The sequence below is a fragment of the Monodelphis domestica genome, chromosome 3, assembly GCF_027887165.1.
Source record: "Monodelphis domestica isolate mMonDom1 chromosome 3, mMonDom1.pri, whole genome shotgun sequence".
NCBI classification, from domain to species: Eukaryota; Metazoa; Chordata; class Mammalia; order Didelphimorphia; family Didelphidae; genus Monodelphis; species Monodelphis domestica.
Genome location: NC_077229.1, coordinates 299,718,800 through 299,730,611, shown reverse-complemented (window position 1 = coordinate 299,730,611; position 11,812 = coordinate 299,718,800). Strand labels below are relative to the sequence as shown.

At 38.2% G+C, this 11,812-nt stretch overlaps 1 non-coding gene across 1 annotated transcript; it reads left to right on the top strand.

Moving 5' to 3' along the window:
• Positions 1-5,442: 5,442 nt before the first annotated feature.
• TRNAM-CAU (transfer RNA methionine (anticodon CAU)) lies at positions 5,443-5,517 on the top strand. Its single transcript has one exon. It is a non-coding gene; the product is annotated as a tRNA-Met (tRNA).
• Positions 5,518-11,812: the final 6,295 nt, after the last annotated feature.

Here is an 11,812-nt window from a genome sequence, read left to right as displayed (position 1 = left end):
TACCAACAACAAGGAAATGGGTTCAGAGCAAGGACACATGTGATACCCAGAAGAATCGCCCATTGGTTATGGAAGGGGTGGAGGGAGGTTGGGGGGAGGAAAAGAAAATGATCTGTTTCCAATGAACAATGTATGAAAATGACCAAATAAAATAATGTTTTAAAAAATTAAAAAAAAAGAGTTGCTCATGTAAAGGTTTTATCTACTAAATTAAGGCTATAAGCTTCTTGAGGACTGGGTTTATTTATTAAGGTCTTATTTTTCTTTGTATGTTCCCCAGCAACATGCACAGTTACTTGCACATCTTAGGTGGCTGATGAGATCTTATAAGATCACAAAGTTTTCTACTAGTAGCTAATAGTTGCCCAGTAAGAAAAGAGAAGTGAGAGGAGAGGGAATGGAAACACTTATTATAGATGATCTCAAGGAGTTTAGTCAGACAAGACAGGAGAGATAAAAGATGATAATTAATAGAACTGGAGAGATCAACTAAGGATTGTTTGAGAATGGGAGAAACATTGGCATGGTTGTAGCCAATAAGGAAGCATCCAGCAAGTAGATCATTGTATCACCTACTGTGAACTTTAAAAACTACTCCACCCTACTTTTAAACAATCAAGGCACTTAGTTATCACCTGTGAATCTTAAAAACTACTCAGACTGTACTTTAGAAGATTTGATTTTAGCTATTTCCTTATTGTAACAATGGAGATACTTGGTCTAACAAGAATAGGAATGTCCTGTGAATTTTACATTACTCCACCCATTCTTAGACATACTTTAGGGGAAGATAAAGTTGTAAACTCCTGATTGAACAATGAAGGTACTTAACTCATACCTTATAGTGAAGCTAGAACCTTAAGCTAAGTCTATTTTTAGATCTAATACAAAAAGGTGTTAAGTACCTGTAAAGGTTAAATTAATCACAAAAAGGTCAAGTAACTCACAAAAGGTGATCTTAAACAAAGAAGTGTGAATTACCTCAAAAGATATAATCTAACCATAGAAGGTGAGAACTAAAGAGTGGTGAGAACTAAAGAATGGGCGGTCCTGGGGAAAAAAAGCATGTACTGTGATTGGTAGGAGTAAAAATTTAGGGGAGGTGGCATAAGAGAAAATTCTCTTTAAAAAAAAGGCTAAAACTCAGTACAGGATTGAGAACTCAGTTCAGGAGATTGAGTTCAGTGGAGGACTGGAGCATCCTTGGAGACAGTCTCCTGGTAGTGATAAGACTGACTCCCTTACCCTTAGGCTCAGGGAGGCCACTTTGGCCAAGGCCTTTAACTACTGCCTGGCTCAGCCTGAGCCAGAGCAGTTTAAATTAACTCTCTCTCTCTCTCTCTCTCTCTCTCTCTCTCTCTCTCTCTCTCTCTCTCTCTCTCTCTCTCCTTTCCTTTTCTTAATCCCTTCATTTATATTAATTAAAAATCACCATAATTCCCAGTTGACTTGGGTATTTTATTATTTGGGAATTTTCCCTGGCAACCAAATTATTTAGATTTTCAAGTCAAAAAGCAAAAATGTTTGTGGAAAGCCTGAGTGTATTTGCACAAATTTTGAGCCAAGACACAGATAATATAACATTTAAAAATAGTAAAATTAATCAAATACATAGATGATCTGCTTTTGGCTTCAACAGACGCAGAAGCATGTCAGGAAGATAGTAAACACCTTCTTTTGGAATTGCACAAAAGAGGACATAAGATCTCGAAGGATAAGGTTCAGTGGTGCCTCCCTAAAGTAGAATATTTGAGATTCATCCTGACTGTGGGTGCCCACTTTATTTCTCCCAAACAAATTGAAAATATTCAAAATTTAAGCACTCCTACCACTAAGAAACAGTTGAGAGCAATTTTAGAAGCAACAGGATTTCTTGCTATGGGGAAATTACTAAACTCCTTATAGCACTAACAAGGGATTTGGTCCCTGAACCACTCAAATTAGAGCCACAATACTTGTCAGTTCTATCAGATCTAAAATAGGCTATCCTGTCTGCCCCTGCTCTAGGAATCCCAGATTACAACAAATCATTTACTTTGTATGTACATGAGTGAAGAGGGGTAGCTTCAGGTGTTTTAACTCAGACTTCGGGGACTTCTCAGTGCCCAATTGCTTATTATTCTGTCCAACTGGACCTAGTACCATCAGGAGCACCACCATGTCTTAAAGGAGTAGCTGCTACAGCCTTACTAGTGTCAAAAACTGTCGATCTAGTATTGGGATGTCCATTAACTATTATGTGCCCACATGAGGTAGAAGCATTGTTTCTAAGGCATAGAACACAGGCATTCTTGGATCAGCAAATTACAAGGTATGAAATAGCCTTGTTAAATAGTGAAAACATTACCTTGAAACACTGTAGAATCCTTAACCCTGCTACCTTGCTTCCAGATTGATCATCTTCAGGAGAACCATTACACAGTTGTGAAACACTAGTGTCCATGGCAGAAAAGCCTCAAGATGATCTCTTGAACACTCCCTTAGACAATCCAGATCTGGTATTACTTACTGATGGTTCCTCTTTTATGGGGATGGCATACGCTACACTGGAGCTGCTGTAGTCTCAGAATTTGCCACTGAGTGGTCAGCTTCACTACCCTCTAATATTAGCTCTCAATGGGCAGAACTCATAGCTCTGAAACATGCCTGTATAATTACCAAGGATAAAAAGGCAACAATTATACAGATTCTAGATATGCTTTTGGCATTTGTCACTCAGTCGGGATGCTATGGCTCCAGAGAGGATTTTTAACCTGGAAAATCTATAGCTAATGTAGAAATTATTAATGAACTTCTTTCTGCTCTCCAGCTGCCTGAAGCCCTAGCTGTAGTTCATTGCTCTGCCCATACAGATGGCACTGACCTTGTCTCTAGGGGAAATGATCAAGCAGATGTTGCTGCAAAGCTAGCAGCCATAGAAGGGCCTGAATTAATTTTAACATTAACAACTACTGATGACTTAAATTTATCACTTTCCTATAATGAAAAGGAAATGGAAAAATGGAAGCAAAAATTCAAAGCAAAACAGATTAATGGAGTATGGGTGTCATCTGAAGGAAAAACCCCTGTTCCCCAGAAGTTTCTATCACCAAATTTGCCAATCTATTCATAAAAATGGTCACTTTGGCACCCAGGACATCGTGGACTCTGTTAAGAGAGTATGGATAGCCCCTGATATAACTATTATAGCCTCTAAAGTGTGTACAGCCTGCTCTGCCTGCCAAGCATTTAATCAGCATGCCTTTCCTGGCAAAGCCTTTGGTGGGCATCCTCTGGTTTACACACCTTTTGAACATCTACAGATAGATTTCATAACAATGCCAAAGGCAGGACACTAAAAATTTTGTCTAGTCATAGTGGATCAACTGATGAGATGGCTGGAAGCATTTCCTGCGACATGAGCCATAGTGGCTTGCTTTTAAAAGAAATTAGTCCTTACTTTGGCCTGCCAGCACATATTGATTCAAATAGAGGAAGTCATTTTCCTGATTCTGTCCTAAATCAGATATATTCTTGCTTGGGGATAACTCCCAAATTCCATGTTCCATATCATCCCCAGAGCTCAGGCCAAGTTGAAAGAATGAACAAAGAACTTAAAACTATGATTGGCAAATTATGAACTGAGACACATTTAAAATGGCCTGGGGGGGCAGCTGGGTAGCTCAGTGGATTGAGAGCCAGGCCTAGAGATGGGAGGTCCTAGGTTCAAATCTGGCCTCAGACACTTCCCAGCTGTGTGACCCTGGGCAAGTCACTTGACCCCCATTGCCTAGCCCTTACCACTCTTCTGCCTTGGAGCCAATACACAGTATTGACTCCAAGACGGAAGGTAAGGGTTTTAAAAAAAAAATGGCCTGCCAAAACTGGAAAACGAGGGGATGCCCATCAATTGGGGAATGGCTGAACAAACTGTGGTATATGTTGGTGATGGAATACTATTGTGCTCAAAGGAATAATAAAGTGGAGAAGTTCCATGGAGACTGGAACAACCTCCAGGAAGTGATGCAGAGCGAGAGGAGCAGAACCAGGAGAACATTGTACACAGAGACTAATACACTGTGGTATAATCGAACGTAATGGACTTCTCCATTAGGGGCGGTGTAATGTCCCTGAACAACTTTCAGGGATCCAGGAGAAAAAAAACACCATTCATAAGCAAAGGATAAACTATGGGAGTGGAAACACCGAGAAAAAGCAACTGCCTGAATACAGAGGTTGAGGGGACATGACAGAGGATAGACTTTAAATGAACACTCTAATGCAAATACTATCAACAAAGCAATGGGTTCAAATCAAGAAAACATCTAATGCCCAGTGGACTTACGCGTCGGCTATGGGGGGTGGGGGGGAGGAAAAGAAAATGATCTATGTCTTTAACGAATAATGCTTGGAAATGATCAAATAAAATATATTTTTAAAAAAAATGGCCTGAAATTCTTCCTCTGGCCCTATTTTATCTTAGAAGCAGGCCTAGAAGAGACCTACACATCTCACCATTTGAGATGCTTTTTGGACATCCACCTATACAGGCTAAACCTTTCTCCCCTGCATATACATCACTATTAGGGGGAGATACTACTATTGCTTCCTATATACAGGAATTACAGCACAAACTGCATGAATTCCATGAATCCGGAGCTGCAGTACACGCTGGACCACTAAACTTTTCACTTCATGACATGAACCCAGGAGATAAGGTGTATATTAAGAATTTCCAGCATACTGGAGCAACTCAGCCTTCCTGGGAAGGGTCATTCCAAATATTGTTAACTACTCCAACATATATAAAGACTGGAGAAAAGGACTCTTGGATTCATTGCTCACATGTGAAGAGAGAATCTTCTGTTGAGACTGATTGACTGCATCCTATCACATGCATTGGAGATAATAATCCATAGACAAGTGGATACTGTTTTCAGGAACACATTGAATTCCTGATTTTCCTCCTTATTTTATTATTGCTTTTTAAAAATTTTTATTAGAAATATTAGATTTTTTCTTTTTTCCCATTTCTTATATTTAAGGTACATAAATCAATGTTAGTTTTTTTCTACAATAAGTTTAAGTATATATATGTATATATATAGATATATAAATATTTGCTATAATATTAATACATACACAGAGAGCTTTAGACTATGGGAACCTGCCATTTATTGATAAATGTTATGGGAATGTGATTAATGTGTGTGTCTGATTCTAGGAAATGGGATAAAAACAAGGAGCACAGACATAACCTGAATAATGCCAAAAAGAACACACAGGGAAACTAATGTGAAACTCAAGGTTGCGATGCTTGACATATGTTAAGTCTGTTAACATGGAAATATAGAAATCCCCAGTTTACTTAGTTTAAGGGCATAAACCCCAGGTTTTGACCTTGTCACAGGAGATGTTTCCCCCTGAGGGAAGGTCCCACTTCACCAGACAAATAGACATCTACTTCAGCTTTGGTGCAGTGGTAGCACATCAGTCTCATAAGCTGAAGGTCCTGAGTTCGATCCTCAGTAAGGAGGGTGTGATATACTGGGAAAGGCTTCTGGAGACAAAAGCTACTTGGCTTCAGATGGGATCTGCCGCCCACCTGAAGTGGATGTCTATTGTCTGGTGAAGTGGGACCTTCCCTCAGGAGGAAACCTCTCCTGTGACAAGGTCAAAACCTGGGGTTTATGCCCTTAAACTAAGTAAACTGGGGGTTTCTATATTTCCATGTTGACAAGTCATAGGACTTCCTTGTATCTATATTCTTTGTGAAGTACTAAGACAAGGAGCAAAGTGTGACTATCATCCTGGCTCCCCATATCCCTGAGAATGACAAAAAAATAAGACCAGGGAGTGATACTTCTCTATCAAAATAAAATTCTAGTTCCAAATGGAAAAACATTAACTGCTCATGGATAGGACGAGCCAATATAATAAAAATGACCATCCTACCCAAACTTATTTATCTATTTAGTGCCATACCCATTGAACTACCAAAATACTTCTTCACTGATTTAGAAAAAACCATAACAAAGTTCATTTGGAAGAACAAAAGATCAAGGATATCCAGGGAAATAATGAAAAAAAACACATATGATGGGGGCCTTGCAGTCCCTGACCTAAAACTATATTACAAAGCAGCAGTCATCAAAACAATTTGGTACTGGCTAAGAAACAGAAAGGAAGATCAGTGGAATAGACTGGGGGAAAGCGACCTCAGCAAGACAGTATACGATAAACCCAACCAAAGATCCCAGCTTTTGGGACAAAAATCCACTATTCGATAAAAACTGCTGGGAAAATTGGAAGACAGTGTGGGAGAGACTAGGAATAGATCAACACCTCATACCCTACACCAAGATAAATTCAAAATGGGTGAGTGAATTAAACATAAAGAAGGAAACCATAAGTAAATTGGGTAAACACAGAATAGTATACATGTCAGACCTTTGGGAGGGGAAAGGCTTTAAAACCAAGCAAGACATAGAAAGAATCACAAAATGTAAAATAAATAATTTTGACTACATCAAACTAAAAAGCTTTTGTACAAACAAAACCAATATAACTAAAATCAGAAGGGAAACAACAAATTGGGAAAAAATCTTCATAGAAACCTCTGACAAAGGTTTAATTACTCATATTTATAATGAGCTAAATCAATTGTACAAAAAAATCAAGCCATTCTCCAATTGATAAATGGGCAAGGGACATGAACAGGCAGTTCTCAGCCAAAGAAATCAAAACTATTAATTAGCACATGAAGAAGTGTTCTACATCTCTTATAATCAGAGAGATGCAAATCAAAACAACTCTGAGGTATCATCTCACACCTAGCAGATTGGCTAACATGACAGCTATGGAAAGTAATGAATGCTGGAGGGGATGCAGCAAAGTAGGGACATTAATTCATTGCTGGTGGAGTTTTGAACTGATCCAACCATTCTGGAGGGCAATTTGGAACTATGCCCAAAGGGCGACAAAAGAATATCTACCCTTTGACCCAGCCATAGCACTGCTGGGTCTGTACCCCAAAGAGATAATGGACACAAAGACTTGTACAAAAATATTCATAGCTGCGCTCTTTGTGGTGGCCCAAAACTGGAAAACGAGGGGATGCCCATCAATTGGGGAATCGCTGAACAAACTGTGGTATATGTTGGTGATGGAGTACTATTGTGCTAAAAGGAATAATAAAGTGGAGAAGTTCCATGGAGACTGGAACAACCTCCAGGAAGTGATGCAGAGCGAGAGGAGCAGAACCAGGAGAACATTGTACACAGAGACTAATACACTGTGGTATAATCGAACGTAATGGACTTCTCCATTAGTGGCGGTGTAATGTCCCTGAACAACTTGCAGGGATCCAGGAGAAAAAAACACCATTCATAAGCAAAGGATAAACTATGGGAGTGGAAACACCGAGAAAAAGCAACTGCCTGAATACAGAGGTTGAGGGGACATGACAGAGGATAGACTCTAAATGAACACTCTAATGCAAATACTATCAACAAAGCAATGGGTTCAAATCAAGAAAACATCTAATGCCCAGTGGACTTACGCGTCGGCTATGGGGGGTGGGGGGGAGGAAAAGAAAATGATCTATGTCTTTAACGAATAATGCTTGGAAATGATCAAATAAAATATATTAAAAAAAAAATTCTAGTTCCTTTTCTTCTTATAGTATGGCAACTTCCTGTAGTCTTGGCTACAAATTGGTAAGTGGAATATTACTGCATTCTGTCCTACAGACTTGTGGGATAGAAACTATTTTAAGTTGGATCTGCTCAAGGTGCTATTATAAAATTATTCTTGCTTACTCAACAATTTATATACATAGATTTTGGTATATTTTGATTCTATTTTGATTTTTTTCTTTTTCCCAAAAGTTTAACTTTCTTCCATTTTTTTTCTTTATGTTTTTGGTTTTGTCTTTCTCTTCTTTTAATAATTGACTCATACAACCCCATGGCTCAACCATGCATCCTGAGCTGAACTGGATGTTTTCTAATACCCACGTCAGGAGGGGGGATTGTATTTCAATAAAAATCCAAGATTTTGAAATTTTTGTATGAGAATGATCTTCAAGGAAGAAGCTTGATAACTTCTAAATCCAGAGAATGAACTGTTGCAGAAAGAGGCCAGAAAACCTACACTACATCAAGAAGATCAAGAATGAACTCTGGATGGGGTTGATTGAACTGAAGTTTGATTGAACATTTATTATAAATGTATACTTTTATGCCAAAGGGGACTGCCCCTAATTTGGCTTTTTGTCAATGCACATAGCAAAATATTGTTTTTGCTTTCTCTCTTTTCTATTCCTCCCTAACTATTGGAATTTCCTCTTAGAAACTGAATATTGTATATATCTGGAGTTGGAAGTTCTTTAGGACTACAAGATGATTATGTTAAGTGATCAATGGGGAGACTAGTCTCCCAATGATCATCAGGGGGAATTGTGAATGTTAAAAACTACTTTAGGGGAAGATAAAGTTGTATTTCTCCTGATTGAACAATGAAGGTACTTAGTTCTCATCTTATAGTGAAGCTAGAACTTTAAGCTAAGTCTTTTTTAGATCTAATACAAAAAGGTATTAAGTAACTATAAAGGTTAAATTAATCACAAAAAGGTCAAGTAACTCACAAAAGGTTAACTTAACAAAGAAATGTTAAGTAACTCTAAAGATATAATCAAATCAAAGAAGGTGAGAACTAAAAGTATGGGCAGTCCTGTAGAAAAAGCCTTTAATGTAATTGGTAGATGTGAAAATTTAGAGTAGGAGACACAAGAATGAAAGGTCCATATGTTTAATATTTTTCATCCCTCAAAGACACTCTCTCTCTCTCTTTTCCTGATTGGTGGTGGAGAGTTAGCTGAGAGCTACATGCTGAGCCTTTCCTCATCTTAACGTGGCTACAAGCTATCGTCCAGTTTGGTGGTGAGTTTCTGGATAAATTTTCCTCCTTTACTTTCCAACTTTTTCCTCTCAGAAGCCTCTAATCTTCTTCAGAGACCTAGAGGTGGGGAGTTTAAAACTCCCCCTGGCATAGGCCAGGTAGGAGAAATCCTATATCCTCTTTCCTCCTTCACCTTAAATTCCTTCCCTCTATATTAATTAAACTACCATAAATTTCCAGACTCACTTGGGTATTTTATTTGGTGACCATTTAAATCTATATTTAAAGTCACAACCCTAAAATTATCTGACCCTACTCAGAATGTAGAAAATTCACGCTAATACCTATTTAATTCATGCTGAAGTGAAGGAAGGGGGAAATTTCTTTTGGCTTATAACCCCATTCTCCTTAGTATTCTAACATAGTTTTTCACTTATTGTCATGTGTAGCTCTAACCAAATGTTTCAATCCAGGCCCATAGGCTACAACATCATACTTTAGTCACACAAAGCAACTAAAAAAGATAACGTGGAAAGGAGGCCACCTTCCAAGTGATACATCATTGCTAAAGCCCAAATCTTCAATATGTGAAAGTTTAGAGGCAACAGTCACCATATGGTTAAGGAAAATAATAATTAAAACAATACCAATCTTTGCTGCAGATCTCTCAATTCTTCTTTCTTTGTTAATACAATATTTATGACTTGTTCAAAATTTGTATTTTACATAGCCTAAACATGGGGCATCCTAAATTTAGAACTCAGCAACAGTACTTATATCACTACATAACCCTTTCCTCTTGTAAAGATAATTTTAGTGTTGTGACTTGAAATCTAGATTTAAATGGTTGCCAAATAAAATTCCCAAGTCAGTCTGGAAATTATAGAGATTTTAATTAGTATAGAGAGAAGGAATTAAGGAAAGGAGAGAGAGAAAAAGAGAGAGAAACTTAATTTAAACTGCTCTGGCTCAGGCTGAGCCAGGCAGTAGTTAAAGGCCTTGGCCAAAGGGGTCTCCCTGAGCCTAAGGGTAAGGAAGTCAGTCTTATCACTCACCAGGAGACCATCTCCAAGCTGGGTTCCAGTCCTCCACTGAACTCAATCTACTGAACTCAGTTCAGAATCTCTGCTCCCTACTAAATTGTCTGAACTGCCTTTTTACCCCTCCTTTTTAAGAAAATTTTCTCTTATGTCACCTCCCCTAAATTTTGAAATGTACTGATCACAGTAGATGCTTTTTTCTAGGACTGTCCATTCTTAGTTCTCACCACTCTTTAGTTCTCACCTTCTCTGGTTAGATTATATCTTCTGAGGTACTTCACACTTCCTTGTTAAGCTCACCTTTTGTGAGCCACTTGACCTTTTTGTGATTAATCCAACCTTTACAGGTACTTAACACCTTTTTATATTAGATCTAAAAATAGACCCTGCTTAAGGCTTTAGCTTCACTATAAGGCCTGAGCCAAGTACCTTCATTGTTCAATCAGGAGTTCACAACTTTATCTTCCCCCAAAGTATGCCCAAGTATGGGTGGAGTAATGTAAAGTTCCCAAGACATTTCTGATTCTTGTTAGACCAAGTATCTCCATTGTTACAATAAAGGAATAACTAAATAAAATCTTTCTAAAATACAGTCTGCATAGTTTTTAAGATTCAAACTCCTTCTTTTACATTTAATGACCACAGTCTTCCAATGGTCTTCATCAACTGTTCCAATTTCTTTTACCATCTTCTTTCTTGAATCCTAATCTAAAAGATTTCACCAAGTCTATTGAAATGTACTTCACTAAGATCACCAGAGATGTTATACCCCTGTAACACCCCAATCTCCACCTCACCCCTAGTCAAAGCCTAAGACCAGTTCTCTTGTCTTTTATGAGCATGCTGAAACTTTAAATTATGGCAGTGACTATATTATAGTAACATTCATAAAAGATAAGAAAGAAATGATACTTTGACTTTAAGAAAGTACATTTCAAATAGATAAAGATAGATCAATTAGATTGCTATATCATGTTAACAGAAAGCTTAGCTAGGTAATCAGGTGGGTACATAGGTAGCTAGGCAGACAGATAAATGATAGATACATAGGTATATTGATTAGATAGATACATAGACACATAAATAGATACATCTATACACTGTGAGACACATAGATACTATTAAATTTATATGTTGTACTGAATATATAAATTTGTGGTCACCAAGGATTTAATTTCTAAATCCCAAAATGAATTACTCAAGTAAATGAAATTTATGGTAGTTTATTTTTACAATAGAGAGAAGATATTAAGGAAGGGAGAAAAGGGGAGAGAGAGAAAACTCCAGCTTCCTCTGAGCCAGGTAGAAATTCTAAGGCCCTAATCAAGGAAAAGGAGTCTCAAGATGATGGGCCTTTCTTAGAGGTTCACACCTCCAGAAAGAGCAAGGAAATTAAGTCAGCCTTTCACTCACCATGGTGACCATTTAAAAGGAAAGCAGTCTGAGGTCTCCTACCTAAGCTCCTCCAGGGGTCCAGTTCCACAGTCAAGTGTCTTCACTCCAAGTCTGAGTGTCTGTCTTCCAGTCTCTCCTCAAGTGTCTGTCTTCTATTCTCTCCTCTGAGTGACTCTTCTTCCAGTCTCTCCTCTGAGTGACTCTTCTTCACTCCAAGCCCAAGTCATTGATCTCCAGTCCAGCTCTGAGTGACTGATCCTTTGATCTAAGCCCAAGTGACTGAGTCTATCTTCAGTCCAGCTTCAAGTGACTGATCTCTATCAATCCATAGATTCCAACTCCAAGTGCCTGAATGCATCTATATCCATCTCTGTGTGCCTCTGCTTCCTCTATTTAAAGACCTTTTTCTCTTGTGTCACCTCCCCTAAATTTTTACATCTACCAATCAGAGCAGACACTCCTCCCCAGGACTGCCCACTTAATGTGTGAAATGAGTG